The following is a 22,369-nucleotide window of genomic DNA, read 5'->3' on the forward strand; positions in this document are numbered from 1 at the left end:
CCGCTATCTGTATAAACATGGAAATCTGTACACCGCTATCTGTATAAACATGGAAATATCTAGACCACTGTCTGTATAAACATTCAAATATCTACATTGCTATCTGTATAAACCTGGAAATATCTCCTCCGCTATCTCTATAAACATGGAAATATCTACACCGTTATCTGTATAAACATGGAAATATCTACACCGCTATCTGTATAAACATTCAAATATCTACAGCGCTATCTGTATAAACAGGGAAATATCTCCACTGCTATCTGTATAAACATGGAAATATCTACACCGCTATCTTTAAAAACATGGAAATGTCTACACTGCAATCTCTATAAACATGGAAATATCTACAACACTATCTGTGTAAACATGGAAATATCTTCACTGCTCTCTGTGTAAACATGAAATATGTACACCGCAATCTGTGTGAAGATGGAAATATCTACACCTCTGTCTCTGTAAACATGGAAATATCTACACCACTATCTGTATAAATATGGAAACATCTTCACTGCAATCTGTATAAACATGGAAATATCTACACCGCCATCTGTAAAAACATGGAAATATCTACACCGCCATCTGCATAAACATGGAAATATCTACACAGACATCTGTATAAACATGGAAATATCTACACTGCCATCTGTATAAACCTGGAAATATCTACACTGACATCTGTAGAAAGATGGAAATGTCTACAAAGCGATCTGAATAAACATGGGAATTTCTACACCACTACCTGTATAAACATGGAAATATCTACACCGCTATCAGTATCAACATGGAAATAAAAACACCGCAATCTATATAAACATGGAAATATCTACAATGCTATCTCTATAAACATGTAAATATCTACACAGCTATCTGTGTAAACTTGGAAATATCTTCAGCGCTATCTGTGTAAATTTGGCAATACTTACACTGCAATCTGTGCAAAGATGGAAATATCTACCCCGCTATCTCTGTAAACATGGAAATATCTACACCGCTATCTGTATAAACATGGAAATATCTACATCGCTATCTGTATAAACAGGGAAATATCTCCACCGCTATCTGTATAAACATGGAAATATCTACACCACGATCTGTATAAACATGGAAACATCTACACCATGATCTTTATAAACATGGAAATATCTACAAAGCGATCTGTATAAACATGGAAACATCTACACCATGATCTGTATAAACATGGAAATATCTACACCGCTATCTGTATAAACGTGGAAATATCTACACGGCTATCTGTATAAACATGGGAATATCTACAAGGCTATCTGTATAAACATGGAAATACCTACAACACTCTCTGTGTAACATGGAAATATCTAAACAGCTATCTGTGTAGACTTGGAAATATCTACACAGTTATCTTTGTAAAGATGGAAATATGTACACCGCAATCTGTGCAAAGATGGAAATATCTACCCCGCTATCTCTGTAAACATGGAAATACCTACACCGCTATGTGTATAAACATGGAAATATCTAAACCGCTAACAGTATAAAAAAGGAAATATCTACGCCGCCATCGGTATAAACATGGAAATATCTACCCCGCCATCTGTATAAACATGGAAATATCTACACCGCTATCTGTATAAACATGGAAATATCTACACCACAATCTGTACAAACATGGATATATCTACACCACTATCTGTATAAACATGTTAATATCTACACAACTATCTGTGTAAACATGGAAATATCTTCTCCGCTATCTGTATAAATATGGAAATATCTACACCGCTATCTCTATAAACATGGAAATGTCAACACCGTTATCTGTATAAACATGGAAATATCTACATGGCTATCTCTGAAAACATGGAAATATCTTCACTGTATACAGATCTCCAACGCTATCTGTATAAACATGGAAATAGCTACACCGTGATCTCTATAAACATGGATATGTCTACACCGCTATCTTTATAAACATGGAAATATCTACACTGCGATCTGGATAAACATGGAAATACCTACATTGCCATCTGTATACACATGGAAATATCTACACAGCCATCTGTATAAATATGGAAATATATACACCGTTATGTCTATAAACATGCAAATACCTGCACCACTATCTCTATAAACATGGAAATATCTACACCACTATTTGTAGAAACATGGAAATATCTACAATGCCATCTGTATAAAGATGGATATATCTATACCGTGAGCTGTATAAACATAGAAATATCTACACCGCTATCCGTATAAACATAGAAATATCTACACAACTATCTCTATAAACATGGAAATAACTTCACCGCCATCTCTATAAACATGGAAATATCTACACCGCTATCTGGATAAACATGGAAATATCTACACCGGTATCTGTATAAATATGGAAATATCTACACCGCTATCTCTGTAAACATGGAAACGTCTACACTGCTATCTGTATATACATGGAAATATCTACACCGCTATCTCTATAAACCTGAAAATATCTACACCGACATCTGTATAAATTTGGAAATACTTACACAGTCATCTGTATAAACATGGAAATATCTACACCACTATCTGTATCAACATGGATATATCTACACTGCTGTATATATAAACATGGAAATATCTACATCTCTATCTGTATAAACATGGAAATATCTCCACCGATATCTCCATAAACATGTAAATACCTACACCGCTATCAGTATAAACATGGAAATATCTACACCACTATCTGTACAAACTTGGAAATATCTACACCGACATCTGTATAATCATGGAAATATCTCCACCGCTATATGTATAAACATGGAAATATCTACACCGCCATCTGTAAACATGCAAATACCTACACATTCGTCTGTATAAACATGGAAATATCTACACCACCATCTCTATAAACATGGAAATATATATATAGCCATCTGTATACACATGGAAATATCTCCACAGCCATCTGTATAAACAGGGAAATATCTACACCGCTATCTCTACAAACTTGGAAATATCTACACCACTATCTGTATAAACCTTGAAATAACTACAGCGCTATCTGTATAAACATGGAAATATCTCCACCGCTATCTGTATAAACATGGAAATATCTACACAGCCATCTGTATAAACATGAAAATATCTACACTGCTATCTGTATAAATATGGAAATATCTACACCGCCATCTGCATAATCATGGAAATATCTACACCGCTATCTCTACAAACATCGAAATAAAAACACTGCTCTCTGTATAAACATGGAAGTATCTACACCGCTATCTGTATAAACGTGGAAATATCTACACTGCCATCTGAATAAACATGGAATTATCTACACCGCTATCTGTATAAACATGGAAATACCTCCACCACTATCTATATAAACATGGAAACATCTATACCGCTATCTGTATAAACATAGAAATATCTAAAACGCTCTCTGTGTAAACATGGATATATCTACAAAGCTATCTGTGTAAACTTGGAAATATATACACTGCTATTTGTGTAAATATTGAAACGTCCACACTGCCATCTCTATGAAGATGGAAATATCTACACTGCCAGCTGTATAAACATGGAAATATCTAAACCGCTATCTGTAAAAACATGGAAAAACCAACACCGCTATCTGAATAAACATGGAAATATCTACACCGCTCTCTCTGTAAAGATGGAAATATCTACACCACTCTCTCTATAAACTTAGAAATACCTACGCTACTATCTGTATAAACAAGCAAATATCTACACTGCCATCAGTATAAACATGGAAATATCTACCTGCTATCTCTATAAACACGGAAATAACTACAGCGCTATCTCTATACACATGGAAATGTCTTCACTGCAATCTCTATAAACGTGGAAATATCTACACCGCCGTCTCTATAAACATGGAAATATCTGCATCGCTATCGGTATAAACATGGAAATATCTACTCCGCCATCTATATAAATATGCTAATATCTACACCGCTATGTGTATAAACATGGAAATATCTACTCCGCTATCTGTGTAAACATGGAAATATCTACACCGCTATCAGTATAAACATGGAAATATCTACACCGCCATCTGTATAAACATGGAAATATCTACACCGCCATCTGTATAAATATGGAAATATCTACACCGCTATCTGTAAAATTTGGAAATATCCACACCACTATCTCTATAAACATGGAAATATCTACGCCGTTATCTCTTTAAACATGGAAATATCTACACCGCCAACTGTATAAATATGCAAATATCTACACAGTCTTCTGTAGAAACATGGAAATATATACACCTCCATCTGTTTAAACATGGAAATATGTACACTGCCATCTGTATACACATGGAAATATCCACACAGCCATCTGTATAAACATGGAAATATCGCCACTGCCATCTGTATACACATGGAAGTATCCTCACAGCCATCTGTAGGAACATGGAAATATCTCCACCGCTATCTCTATTAACATGGAAACACCTACACCGCTATCTGTATAAAGATGGAAATACCTACACCGCTATCTGTATGAACATGGAAATATCTACATCGCTATCTGTACAAATAAGGAAATATATCCACCGCTATCTCTACAAACATGGAATTACCTACACCGGTATCTGTATAAACATGGAAATATCTACACAGCCATCTCTATAAACATGGAAATATCTACACCGCCATGTGTAAAAACATGGAAATATCTACACAGTCATCTATAGAAACATGGAAGTATGTACACATCTATCTGTATAAACATGGGAATATCTACATTGCCGTCTGTATACACATGGGAATATCTACACAGCAATCTGTATAAACATGGAAATACCTTCAACGCTATCTCTATAAACATGGAAATATTTACACCGCTATCTGTATAAACTTGGAAATATGTACACCGCCATCTCTTTAAACATGGAAATATCTCCAACGCTAACTGTATATACACGGAAATATCTACATCGCTATCTGTATTAACATGGAAATATCTACACTGCCATCTGGTATAAACATGGAAATAGCCACACCGCTATCTGTATAAACATGGAAATATCTACATCGCCATCTGAATAAACATGGAAAATCTACATGGCTCTCTGTATAAATATGGAAATACCTACACCGCTATTTCTATAAACATGGAAAATTCTACACCGCTATCTCTATAAACATGGAAATAACTACATGGCTAACTCTATAAACATGGAAATATCTACACCGCCATCTGTATAAATATGGAAATACCTACACTGCTATCTCTATAAACATAGAAATGTCTACACCGCTATCTGTTTAAACATGGAAATATCTACATGGCTATCTGTATAAACATGGAAATATCTACACGGCCATCTCTATAAACATGGAAATACCTACAGTGTCATCTGTATAAACATGGAAATACCTACACCACTATCTGTATAAACATGGAAATATCTACACTGCCATCTACATAAACATGGAAATAACTACACAGTCATCTCTATAAACATGGAAATATCTACACCGCTATCTGTATAAACATAGAAATATCTACATTGTTATCTTTGTAAATATGGAAATATCTCGACCACTATCTCTATAAACATGGAAATACCTCCACCGCTATCTCTATAAACATGGAAGTATCTACACTGCTATCTTTATAAACATGGAAATATCTACACCTCTATCTGCATAAACATAGAAATATCTACACTGCCATCTATATAAACATGGAAAGAACCACACCGCTACCTGTATAAACATGGAAACACCTACACCGCCATCTGAATAAACATGGAAATATCTACACCGCTATCTCTAAAAATATGGAAGTATCTACACCGCTATCTGCATAAACTTGGAAATATCTACACCGCCATCTGTACAACCATGGAAATATCTCCACCGCAATCTGTATAAACATGGAAATATCTCCACCGCTATCTGTATAAACATGGAAATATCTACACCGCCATCTGTATAAACATGAAAATATCTACACTGCTATCTGTATATATATGGAAATATCTACACCGCCATCTGCATAAACATGGAAATATCTACACCGCTATCTCTACAAACATCGAAATAAAAACACCGCTCTCTGTATAAACATGGAAGTATCTACACCGCTATCTGTATAAACGTGGAAATATCTACACTGCCATCTGAATAAACATGGAATTATCTACACCGCTATCTGTATAAACATGGAAATACCTCCACCACTATCTATATAAACATGGAAACATCTATACCACTATCTTTATAAACATAGAAATATCTAAAACGCTCTCTGTGTAAACATGGAAATATCTACAAAGCTATCTGTGTAAACTTGGAAATATATACACTGCTATCTGTGTAAATATTGAAACGTCCACACTGCCATCTCTATGAAGATGGAAATATCTACACTGCCAGCTGTATAAACATGGAAATATCTAAACCGCTATCTGTAAAAACATGGAAAAACCAACACCGCTATCTGAATAAACATGGAAATACCTACACCGCTCTCTGAGTAAAGATGGAAATATCTACACCACTCTCTCTATAAACTTAGAAATACCTACACTACTATCTGTATAAACAAGCAAATATCTACACTGCCATCAGTATAAACATGGAAATATCTACCTGCTATCTCTATAAACACGGAAATAACTACAGCGCTATCTCTACACACAAGGAAATGTCTTCACCGCAATCTCTATAAACGTGGAAATATCTACACCGCCGTCTCTATAAACATGGAAATATCTGCATCGCTATCGGTATAAACATGGAAATATCTACTCCGCCATCTATATAAATATGCAAATATCTACACCGCTATCTGTATAAACATGGAAATATCTACTCCGCTATCTGTGTAAACATGGAAATATCTACACCGCTATCAATATAAACATGGAAATATCTACACCACCATCTGTATAAACATGGAAATATCTACACCGCCATCTGTATAAATATGGAAATATCTACACCGCTATCTGTAAAATTTGGAAATATCCACACCACTATCTCTATAAACATGGAAATATATACGCCGTTATCTCTTTAAACATGGAAATATCTACACCGCCAACTGTATAAATATGCAAATATCTACACAGTCTTCTGTAGAAACATGGAAATATATACACCTCCATCTGTTTAAACATGGAAATATGTACACTGCCATCTGTATACACATGGAAATATCCACACAGCCATCTGTATAAACATGGAAATATCGCCACTGCCATCTGTATACACATGGAAGTATCCTCACAGCCATCTGTACGAACATGGAAATATCTCCACCGCTATCTCTATTAACATGGAAACACCTACACCGCTATCTGTATAAACATGGAAATACCTACACCGCTATCTGTATGAACATGGAAATATCTACATCGCTATCTGTACAAATAAGGAAATATATCCACCGCTATCTCTACAAACATGGAATTACCTACACCGGTATCTGTATAAACATGGAAATATCTACACAGCCATCTCTATAAACATGGAAATATCTACACCGCCATGTGTAAAAACATGGAAATATCTACACAGTCATCTATAGAAACATGGAAGTATGTACACATCTATCTGTATAAACATGGGAATATCTACATTGCCGTCTGTATACACATGGGAATATCTACACAGCAATCTGTATAAACATGGAAATACCTTCAACGCTATCTCTATAAACATGGAAATATTTACACCGCTATCTGTATAAGCTTGGAAATATGTACACCGCCATCTCTTTAAACATGGAAATATCTCCAACGCTAACTGTATATACACGGAAATATCTACATCGCTATCTGTATTAACATGGAAATATCTACACTGCCATCTGGTATAAACATGGAAATAGCCACACCGCTATCTGTATAAACATGGAAATATCTACATCGCCATCTGAATAAACATGGAAAATCTACATGGCTCTCTGTATAAATATGGAAATACCTACACCGCTATTTCTATAAACATGGAAAATTCTACACCGCTATCTCTATAAACATGGAAATAACTACATGGCTAACTCTATAAACATGGAAATATCTACACCGCCATCTGTATAAATATGGAAATACCTACACTGCTATCTCTATAAACATAGAAATGTCTACACCGCTATCTGTTTAAACATGGAAATATCTACATGGCTATCTGTATAAACATGGAAATATCTACACGGACATCTCTATAAACATGGAAATACCTACAGTGTCATCTGTATAAACATGGAAATACCTACACCACTATCTGTATAAACATGGAAATATCTACACTGCCATCTACATAAACATGGAAATAACTACACAGTCATCTCTATAAACATGGAAATATCTACACCGCTATCTGTATAAACATAGAAATATCTACATTGTTATCTTTGTAAATATGGAAATATCTCGACCACTATCTCTATAAACATGGAAATACCTCCACCGCTATCTCTATAAACATGGAAGTATCTACACTGCTATCTTTATAAACATGGAAATATCTACACCTCTATCTGCATAAACATAGAAATATCTACACTGCCATCTATATAAACATGGAAAGAACCACACCGCTACCTGTATAAACATGGAAACACCTACACCGCCATCTGAATAAACATGGAAATATCTACACCGCTATCTCTAAAAATATGGAAGTATCTACACCGCTATCTGCATAAACTTGGAAATATCTACACCGCCATCTGTACAACCATGGAAATATCTCCACCGCAATCTGTATAAACATGGAAATATCTCCACCGCTATCTGTATAATCATGGAAATATCTACACCGCCATCTGTATAAACATGAAAATATCTACACTGCTATCTGTATATATATGGAAATATCTACACCGCCATCTGCATAAACATGGAAATATCTACACCGCTATCTCTACAAACATCGAAATAAAAACACCGCTCTCTGTATAAACATGGAAGTATCTACACCGCTATCTGTATAAACGTGGAAATATCTACACTGCCATCTGAATAAACATGGAATTATCTACACCGCTATCTGTATAAACATGGAAATACCTCCACCACTATCTATATAAACATGGAAACATCTATACCACTATCTTTATAAACATAGAAATATCTAAAACGCTCTCTGTGTAAACATGGAAATATCTACAAAGCTATCTGTGTAAACTTGGAAATATATACACTGCTATCTGTGTAAATATTGAAACGTCCACACTGCCATCTCTATGAAGATGGAAATATCTACACTGCCAGCTGTATAAACATGGAAATATCTAAACCGCTATCTGTAAAAACATGGAAAAACCAACACCGCTATCTGAATAAACATGGAAATATCTACACCGCTCTCTGAGTAAAGATGGAAATATCTACACCACTCTCTCTATAAACTTAGAAATACCTACACTACTATCTGTATAAACAAGCAAATATCTACACTGCCATCAGTATAAACATGGAAATATCTACCTGCTATCTCTATAAACACGGAAATAACTACAGCGCTATCTCTACACACAAGGAAATGTCTTCACCGCAATCTCTATAAACGTGGAAATATCTACACCGCCGTCTCTATAAACATGGAAATATCTGCATCGCTATCGGTATAAACATGGAAATATCTACTCCGCCATCTATATAAATATGCAAATATCTACACCGCTATCTGTATAAACATGGAAATATCTACTCCGCTATCTGTGTAAACATGGAAATATCTACACCGCTATCAATATAAACATGGAAATATCTACACCACCATCTGTATAAACATGGAAATATCTACACCGCCATCTGTATAAATATGGAAATATCTACACCGCTATCTGTAAAATTTGGAAATATCCACACCACTATCTCTATAAACATGGAAATATATACGCCGTTATCTCTTTAAACATGGAAATATCTACACCGCCAACTGTATAAATATGCAAATATCTACACAGTCTTCTGTAGAAACATGGAAATATATACACCTCCATCTGTTTAAACATGGAAATATGTACACTGCCATCTGTATACACATGGAAATATCCACACAGCCATCTGTATAAACATGGAAATATCGCCACTGCCATCTGTATACACATGGAAGTATCCTCACAGCCATCTGTACGAACATGGAAATATCTCCACCGCTATCTCTATTAACATGGAAACACCTACACCGCTATCTGTATAAACATGGAAATACCTACACCGCTATCTGTATGAACATGGAAATATCTACATCGCTATCTGTACAAATAAGGAAATATATCCACCGCTATCTCTACAAACATGGAATTATCTACACCGGTATCTGTATAAACGTGGAAATATCTATACAGCCATCTCTATAAACATGGAAATATCTACACCGCCATGTGTAAAAACATGGAAATATCTACACAGTCATCTGTAGAAACATGGAAGTATCTACACATCTATCTGTATAAACATGGGAATATCTACATTGCCGTCTGTATACACATGGGAATATCTACACAGCAATCTGTATAAACATGGAAATACCTTCAACGCTATCTGTATAAACATGGAAATATTTACACCGCTATCTGTATAAGCTTGGAAATAAGTACACCGCCATCTCTTTAAACATGGAAATATCTCCAACGCTAACTGTATATACACGGAAATATCTACATCGCTATCTGTATTAACATGGAAATATCTACACTGCCATCTGTATAAACATGGAAATAGCCACACCGCTATCTGTATAAACATGGAAATATCTACATCGCCATCGGAATAAACATGGAAAATCTACACGGCTATCTGTATAAATATGGAAATACCTACACCGCTATCTCTATAAACATGGAAAATTCTACACCGCTATCTCTATAAACATGGAAATAACTACATGGCTAACTCTATAAACATGGAAATATCTACACCGCCATCTGTATAAATATGGAAATACCTACACTGCTATCTCTATAAACATAGAAATGTCTACACCGCTATCTGTTTAAACATGGAAATATCTACATGGCTATCTGTATAAACATGGAAATATCTACACCGCCATCTCTATAAACATGGAAATACCTACAGTGTCATCTGTATAAACATGGAAATACCTACACCACTACCTGTATAAACATGGAAATATCTACACTGCCATCTACATAAACATGGAAATAACTACACAGTCATCTTTATAAACATGGAAATATCTACACCGCTATCTGTATAAACATAGAAATATCTACATTGTTATCTTTGTAAATATGGAAATATCTCGACCGCTATCTCTATAAACATGGAAATACCTCCACCGCTATCTCTATAAACATGGAAGTATCTACACTGCTATCTTTATAAACATGGAAATATCTACACCTCTATCTGCATAAACATAGAAATATCTACACTGCCATCTATATAAACATGGAAAGAACCACACCGCTATCTGTATAAACATGGAAATACCTACACCGCCATCTGAATAAACTTGGAAATATCTATACCGCCATCTGTACAACCATGGAAATATCTCCACCGCAATCTGTATAAACATGGAAATATCTCCAACGCTGTCTGTATAAACATGGAAATATCTCCACCGCTATCTGTATAAACATGGAAATATCTACACTGCTATCTGTAAAAACATGGAAATATCTACATCGCTATCTCTATAAACATGGAAAGAGCCACACCGCTATGTGAATAAACATGGAAATATCTACACCGCCATCTGTAAAAACATGGAAATATCTCCAAATTCATCTGTAGAAACATGGAAATATCTGCACCTCCATCTCTATAAACATGGAAATATCTACACTGCCATCTGTATACACATGGAAATATCAACACAGCCATCTGTATAAACATGGAAATATCTACACCGCTATCTGTATAAACATGGAAATACTTACAACGCTATCTGTATAAACATGGAAATATCTACACCGTTATCTGTATAAACATGGAAATATCTGCAACGCTATCTGTATAAACTTGGAAATATCTACAATGCGATCTGTAAAAACATAGAAATACCTACACAGTCATCTGTATAAACATGGAAATATCTACACCACAATCCGTATAAACATGGGAATATCTACACTGGGAACTCTATAAACATGGAAATATCTACACAGTCATCTATATAAACATGAAATACCTACATCGCTATGTGTATAAACATGGTAATTGCCACACCGTTTTCTGTATAAACCTGGAAATATCTACACCGCCATCTGAAAAACATGGAAATATCTACACAGTCATTTGTGTAAACATCGAAATATCTACACCTCCATCTGTATAAACATGGAAATATTTACACTGCCATCTGTATACACCTGGAAATATCTACACAGCCATCTGTATAAATATGGAATTATCTACACCGCTATCTGTATAAACATGGAAATATCTACATCGCTATCTGAATAAAAATGGAAATATCTACACTGCCATCTGTATAAACATGGAAGAAGCCACACCTCTATCTGTACAAACATGCAAATACACACCACCATGTGAATAAACATGGAAATACCTACACGGCTATCTCTATAAACATGGAAATATCTACATCGGTATCTGTATAAACATGGAAATAGCCACACTGCTATCTGTATAAACATGGATATATCTACACAGCCATGTGAAAAATCATGGAATATCTTCACAGTCATCTGTAGAATCATGGAAGTATCTGCACCTCCATCTGTATAAACATGGGAATATCTACACTGCCATCTGTATACACATGGAAATATCTACAGAGCAATCTGTATAAAATTGGAAATATCTTCACCGCTATCTCTATAAAGAAATACCTACCCCGCTATCTGTATAAATATGGGAATATCTACACCGCTATCTGTATAAACATGGAAATATCTACACCGCTACGTGTATAAACTTGTATAAACATGGAAATATCTCCACCACTATCTTTATAAACATGGAAATATCTCCACCGCTATCTGTATAAACATGGAAATATCTAAATCCTTATATGTATAAACATGGAAATATCTCGACCGCTATCTCTATAAACATGGAAATATCTCCACCGCTATCTCTATAAACATGGAAATATCTACACCGCTATCTTTATAGACATGGAAATATCTACACCGCTATCTTTATAAACATGGAAATATCTACACCACTATCTGTATAAACATGGAAATATCTACACTGCCATCTGTATTAACATGGAAACAGCCACAATGCTATGTGTATAAACCTGGAAATATCTACACCGCCATCTGAATAAACATGGAATTCTGTACACCGCTATCTGTATAAATATGGAAATATTTACACCGCTGTCTCTATAAACATGGAAATAACTACACCGCTATCTGTATAAACATGGAAATAACTACACCGCTATCTCTATAAACATGGAAATATCTACACAGCTATCTGCATAAACATGGAAGTATCTACACCGCAGTCTCTATAAACATGGATATATCTCCACCGTCATCTGTATAATCATGGAAATATATATACAGTCATCTGTATAAACTTGGAAATAACTACATCGCTATCTGTATAAACTTGGAAATATCTATACCGCTATTTGAATAAACATGGAAATACCTACACCGCTATCAATATAAATATGGAAATATCTACACCGCTATCTCTATAAATATGGAAATGTCAACACCGCTATCTGTATAAACATGGAAATATCTACACAGCCATGTGTAAAAACATGGAAATATCTACACAGTCATCTGTAGAAACATGGAAGGATCTACATCTTCATCTGTATAAACATGGAAATATCTACGCCGCTATCTGTATAAACATGGAAATATCTACACCGCTATATGTATAAACATGGAAATATCTAAATCGTTATATATATAAACATGGAAATATCTCGACCGCTCTCTGTATAAACATGGAAATATCTCCGCCGCTATCTCTATAAACTTGGAAATAGCTACACCGCTATCTGTATAAACATGGAAATAACTACTATCTGTATAAACATGGAAATATCTACACCGCTATCTGTATAAACATGGAAATATCTATATCGCTATCTGTATAAACATGGAAATAGCCACACCGCCATCTGTATAAACACTTAAATATCTACAACGCTATCTTTATAAACATGGAAATATCTCCACCCCTATCTGTATAAACGTGGAAATATCTCCACCGCTATCTGTATAAACATTGAAATATATACACCGCTATCTGTAAACACGGAAATATCTAAAACTCTATCTGTATTAACATGCATATATCTACACTGCCGTCTCTATAAACATGGAAATAGCCACAGCGCTATCTGTATAAACATGGAAATATCTACACCGCCATCTGAATAAACATGGAAATATCTGCACAGCTATCTGTGTAAATATGGAAATACCTACACCGCTATCTCTATAAACATGGAAATGTCTACACCGCTATCTCTATAAACATGGAAATATCTACACCGCCATCTCTATAAATATCGAAATACCTACACTGCTATCTCTATAGACATAGAAATGTCTACACCGCTATCTGTATAAACATGGAAATATCTACATGCCTATCTTTATAAACGTGGAAATATCTACACCGCCATCTCTACAAACATGGAAATACCTACACAGTCATCTGTATAAACATGGAAATACCTACACAATTATCTGTATAATCATGGGAATATCTACACCGCCATATGTAAAAACATGGAAATATCTACACCGCCGTCTGTATAAATATGGAAATACCAACATTGCTATCTCTATAAACATAGAAATGTCTGCACCGCTATCTCTATAAACATGGAAATATCTTCATGGCTATCTCTATAAACATGGAAATATCTACACCACCATCTCTATAAACATGGAAATACCTACACAGTCATCTGTATAAACAATGAATTATCTACACCGCTATCTGTATAAAGATGGAAATATCTGCACCGCTATCTGCATAAACTTGGAAATATCTAAACCTCCATCCGTATAAACATGGACATATCTCCACCCATATCTGTATAAACATGGAAATACCTCCACCGCTATATGTATAAACATGGAAATATCTACACTGCTATCTGTATAAACATGGAAATATCTACATCGCTATCTGTATAAACATGGAAATAGCCACAACGCTATCTGTATAAACATGGAAATATCTACACCGCCATCTGTAAAAACATGGAAATATCTACTCAGTCATCTGTATATACATGGAAATATCTACACTGCCATCTGTATACACATGGAAATATCTACACAGTCATGTGTATAAACATGGAAATATCTACAACATTATCTCTATAAACATGGAAATACCTACATCGCTATCTGTGTAAACATGGAAATATCTACACCGCTATCTGTATAAACTTGGAAATATCTACAACGCCATCTCTATAAACATGGAAATATCTCCAACGCTATCTGTATAAACCTAGAAATATCTCCACCGCTATCTGTATAAACATGGAAATATTTACATCGCTATCTGTATTAACATGGAAATATCTTCACTGCCATCTGTATAAACATGGTAATAGCCACACCGCTATCTGTATAAACATGGAAATATCTATACCGCCATCTGAATAAACATGGAAATATCTACACAGCTATCTGTATAAATATGGACATACCTACACCGCTATCTCTATAAACCAGGAAATGTCTACACCGCTATCTGTATGAACATGGAAATATCTACATGGCTATCTCTATAAAGATAGAAATATCTACAGCGCCATCTGTATAAATATGGAAATACCTACACTGATATCTGTATAAACATAGACACGTCTACACCGCCATCTGTAAAAACATGGAAATATCTACACAGTCATCTGTAAACATGGAAATAGCTCACCTCCATCTGTGTAAACATGGAAATATCTACACTGCTATCTGTATATACATCGAAATACCCACACAGCCATCTGCATAAACATGGAAATATCTACACCGCTATCTGTATAAACATGGAAATATCTACATCAATATCTGTATAAACATGGAAATAGCTACACTGCCATCTGTATAAACATGGAAGTAGCCACAACGCTATCTGTATAAACATGGAAATATCTACACCACCATCGGAATAAACATCGAAATATCTACACGACTATCTGCATAAATATGGAAATATCTACACCGCCATCGATATAAACATGGAAATATCTCATATGCTATCTGTACAAACATGGAAATATCTCCACCGCTATCTGTACATACATGGAAATATCTCCAAAGGTATCTGTATGAACATGGAAATATCTACACCGCTATCTGTACAAACATGGAAATATCTCCACCGCTATCTCTATAAACATGGAATTATCTACAGAGCTATCTGTATAAACATGGAAATATCTCCACTGCAATCAGTATAAACATTGAAATACCTACACCGCTACCTGTATAAACATGTAAATAACTACGCCGCTGTCTGTATAAACATGGAAATATCTACACCGCTATCTGTATAAACATGGAAATATCTACATCGTTATCTGTATAAACATGGAAATATCTCGACCGCTATCTCTATAAACATGGAAATACCTCCACTGCTATCTCTATAAACATGGAAATATCTTCACTGCAATCTTTATAAACATGGTAATATCTACACCACTATCTGTATAAACATGGAAATAACTACACTGCCATCAGTAGAAACATGGAAACAGCCACACCGCTATGTGTTTAAATATGGGAATATCTATACAGCCATCTGAATAAACATGGAAGTATCTACACCGCTATCTGTATAAATATGGAAATATCTACACCGCTATCTCTATAAAAAAGGAAATAACTACACCGCTGTCTGTATAAACATGGAAATAACAACACCGTTATCTTTATAAACATGGAAATACCTACACCGCTATCTGCATAAACTTGGAAATATCTACACCGCCATCCATATAAACATGGAAATATCTCCACCGATATCTGTATAAACATGGAAATATCTACGCCACCATCATTAGAAACATGCAAATATCTACACTGCCATCTGTATAAACATGGAAATATCTACACAGCCATCTGTATACAGATGGAAATATCTACACCACCATCTCCATAAACATGGAAATATCTACACCGCTATCTGTACAACCATGGAAATATCTACACCGCCATCTGTATAAAAATGGAAATATCTACACCGCTAGTGTATAAATTCGGAAAAAGCTACACCACGATCTATAGAAAAATGGAAATATCTACACCGCCATCTGTATAAACAGGGAAATATCTACACTGCCATCTGTATAAGGATGGAATTATCTACACCGCTATCTGTATAAACATGCAAATATCTAAACCACCATCTGTATAAACATGGAAATATCTACACCGCCATCTGTATAAACGTGGAAATATCTAAAGAGCCATCTGTGTAAACATGGAAATATCTACACCGCCATCTATATAAACATGGAAATATCTACACCGCCATCTGAATAAACATGCAAATATCTACACCGCCATCTCTATAAACATGGAAAGATCTACACCGCCATCTGTATAGACATGGAAATATCTACACTGCCATCTTTATAAACGTAGAAATATCTACAATGCCATCTGTATATCCATGGAAATATCTACACCGGTATCTCTATAAACATGGAAATATCTACACAGTCATCTGTATAAACATGGAAATATCTACACCGCAATCTCTATAAACTTGGAAATACCTACATCGCTATCAGTATAAACATGGAACCATCTATACCGCTATCCTTACAAAGATGGAAATATCAACACTGCTATCTGTATAAACATGGAAAAAACTACACCGCTATCTGTATAAACATGGAGATAACTACACTGCCATCTTTATAAACGTAGAAATATCTACACTGCCATCTGTATAACCATGGAAATATCTACACCGCCATCTTTATAAACATGGAAATGTCTCCACCGCCATCTGTTTAAACACGGAAATATCTGCACCGCAACCTGTATAAATATGGAAATAGCTACACTACGATCTATATAAACATGGAAATATCTACACCGCTATCTCTATAAACATGCAAATAGTCACACCGCTATCTGTATAAACATGGAAATATCTACACCTCCATCTGTATAAACATGGAAATATCTACACTGCCATCTGTATACACATGGAAATATCTACACAGCCATCTGTATAAACATGGAAATATCTACACTGCTATCTCTATAAACATGGAAATACCTACACAGCTATCTGTATAAACATGGAATTATCACCACCGCCATCTGTATAAACTTGGAAATATCTACACTGCTATCTCTATAAACATGGAAATAACTACACCGCTATCTATATAAACATGGAAATATCTACACCGCTAGCTTTATATACGTGGAAATACCTACACAGTCATCTGTATAAACATGGAAATACCTAAACCACTATCAGTATAAACGTGGAAATATGTACACTGCCATCTGTATAAACATGGAAATATCCTCACAGCCATCTCTATAAACATGGAAATATCTACACCGCTATCTCTATAAACATGGAAATAACTACATCGCTATCTGTGTAAACATGTAAATATCTACACCGCTCTCTCTATAAACATGGAAATATCTACACCGCTATCTACATAAACTTGGAAATATCTACACCGCCATCTCTATAAACATGGTAATATCTCCACCGCTATCTCTATAATCATGGAATAATCTACACCGCTATCTGTATAAACATGGAAATATCTACACCACGATCTGTTTAAACATGGATATATCTACACCGCTATCTGTATAAACATGGAAATATCTACACCACGATCTGTTTAAACATGTATATATCTACACCGCTATCTGTATAAACATGGAAACATCTACACCGCTATCTGTATCAACATGGAAATATCTCCACCGCTATCTGTATATGTATGGAAATATATAGACAGCTATCTCCATAAATATGGAAATGTCTACACCCCTGTCTGTATAAACATGGAAATATCTACATGCATATTTTTATAAATATGGAAATATCTACAACGCCATCTGTATAAACATGGAAATACCTACACAGTCATCTGTATAAACATGGAAATAGACACACCACTATCTGTATAAACATGGAAATATCTACACCGCTATCTGTATATACTTGGAAATATCCACACTGCTATCTGTATAAACATGGAAATATCTACACTGCCATCTGTAAAAACATGGAATTATCTCCACAGCCATCTGTATAAACATGGAATTATCGACACTGCTATCTCTATAAACATGGAAATACCTACACCGCTAGCTGTATAAACATGGAAATATCTACACCGCTATATGTATATACATGGAAATACATACACAGTCATCTGTATAGACATGGAAATACTTTAACCACTATCTGTATACACGTGGAAATATCTACACTGCCATCTGTATAAACATGGAAATATCCTCACAGCTGTCTCTATAAACATGGAAATATCTACACCGCTATCTCTATAAACATGGAAATAGCCACACCGCTATCTGTATAAACATGGAAATATCTACCCCTCCATCTGTGTAAACATGGAAATATCTACACTGCCATCTGTATACACATGGAAATATCTACACAGCCATCTCTATAAACATGGAACTATCTACACTGCTATCTTTATAAACTTGGAAATACCTACACCGTTATCTGTATAAACATGGAAATATCTACACTGCTATATGTATAAACATGGAAATATCTACACTGCCAGCTGGATAAACATGGAATTATCTCCACCACCATCTTTATAAACTTGGAAATATCTACACTGCTCTCTCTGTAAACATGGAAATACCTTCTCTGCTATCTGTATAAACATGGAAATATCTACACTGCTATCTGTGTATACATGGAAATAACTACACAGTCATCTGTATAAACATGGAAATACCTAAACCACTATCTGTATAAACTTGGAAATATCTACACTGCCATCTTTATAAACATGGAAATATCCTCACAGCCATCTCTATAAACATGGAAATATCTACACCGCTATCTCTTTAAACATGGAAATAACTACATCGCTATCTGTGTAAATATGCAAATATCTACACCGCTATCTGTATAAACATGGAAATATCTACATCGCTATCTACATTAACTTGGAAATATCTACACCGCCATCTCTATAAACATGGTAATATCTCCACCGCTATCTGTATAATCATGGAAATATCTACACAGCTATCTGTGCAAATAAGGAAATAACTACACCTCTATCTCTGTAAACATGGAAATATCTACACCGCTATCTGTATAAACATGGAAATGTCTACACCACGATCTGAATAAACATGGATATATCTACACCACTATCTGTATAAACATGGAAACATCTACACCGCTATCTGTATACACATGGAAATATCTACACCGCTATTTGTATAAATATGGAAATATATACACTGCTATCTCTATAAACATGTAAATGTCTACACCACAATCTGTATAAACATGGAAATAGCTACGTGGATATTTCTATAAATATGGAAATATCTACACCGCAATCTGTAAAAACATGTAAATACCTACACAGTCATTTGTATAAACATGGAAATATCCACACTACTATCTGTATAAACATGGAAATATCTACAATGCCGTCTGTATAAACATGGAAATATCTACACAGCCATCTCTAGAAACATGGAAATATCTACACCGCCATTTGTAAAAATATGGAAATATCTAAACAGTCATGTGCATAAACATGGAAATATCTACACCTCCATCTGTACAAACATGGAAATTTCCACATTGCTATCTGTATACAGAAGGAAATATCTACACAGCCATCTTTATAAACATGGAAATATCTACACTGCTATCTCTATAAACATGGAAATATCTACACCGCTATCTGTATAAACATGGAAATATCTACATTTCTATCTGTATAAACATGGAACTATGTACACTGCCATCTGTATAAACATGGAATTATCGTCACCGCCATCTGTATAAACATGGAAATATCTACACTGCTATCTCAATAAACATGGAAATACCTACACTGCTATCTGTATAAACATGGAAATATCTACACCGCTATCTGTATATACTTGGAAATACGTACACAGTCATCTGTATAAACATGGAAATACCTAAACCACTATCTGTATATACGTGCAAATATCTACACTGCCATCTGTATAAACATGGAAATACCCTCAGAGCCATCTCTGTAAACATGGAAATATCTACACCGCTATCTCTATAAAGAAGGAAATATCCAGACCGCTATCTGCATAAACATGAAAATATCTACACTGCTATCTGTATAAACATGGAAATATCTACACTGCCATCTGTATAAACATGGAAATATCTACACTGCCATCTGTATAAACATGGAATTATCTCCACCGCCATCTGTATAAACATGGAAATATCTACACAGCCATCTCTATAAACATGGAAATACCTACACTGCCATTTGTAAAAATATGGAAATGTCTAAACATTCATGTGCATAAACATGGAAATATCTACACCTCCATCTGTATAAACATGGAAATATCTACACAGTCATCTGTATAAACATGGAAATATCTACACTGCTATCTCTATAAACATGGAAATACCTACACCGCTATCTGTATAAACATGGAAATATCCACACTGCTATCTGTATACACATGGAAATAGCTACACTGCCATCTGTAAAAACATGGAATTATCTCCACAGCCATCTGTATAAACATGGAATTATCTACACTGCTATCTCTATAAACATGGAAATACCTACATCGCTATCCGTATAAACATGGAAATATCTACACCGCTATCTGTATATACATGGTAATACATACACAGTCATCTGTATAGACATGGAAATACCTAAACCACTATCTGTATAAACGTGGAAATATCTACACTGCCATCTGTATAAACATGGAAATACCCTCACAGCCGTCTCTATAAACATGGAAATATCTACAACGCTATCTCCATAAACATGGAAATAGCCACACCGCTATCTGAATAAACATGGAAATACCTACACCTCCATCTGTATAAACATGGAAATATCTACACTGCCATCTGTATACACATGGAAATATCTACACAGCCATCTGTATAAACATGGAAATATCTACACCGCGATCTGTATAAACATGGAAATATGTACACTGCTATCTGTATAAACATGGAAATATCTACACTGCCATCTGTATAAACATGGAATTACCTCCACCGCTATCTGTATATACATGGAAATACCTACACAGTCATCTGTATCAACATGGAAATACCTAAACCACTATCTGTATAAACGTGGAAATACCTACACTGCCATCTGTATAATCATGGAAATATCCTCACAGACATCTCTATAAACATGGAAATATCTACACCGCT

This window comes from Pan troglodytes, chromosome 19, assembly GCF_028858775.2.
Source record: "Pan troglodytes isolate AG18354 chromosome 19, NHGRI_mPanTro3-v2.0_pri, whole genome shotgun sequence".
NCBI lineage: Eukaryota > Metazoa > Chordata > Mammalia > Primates > Hominidae > Pan > Pan troglodytes.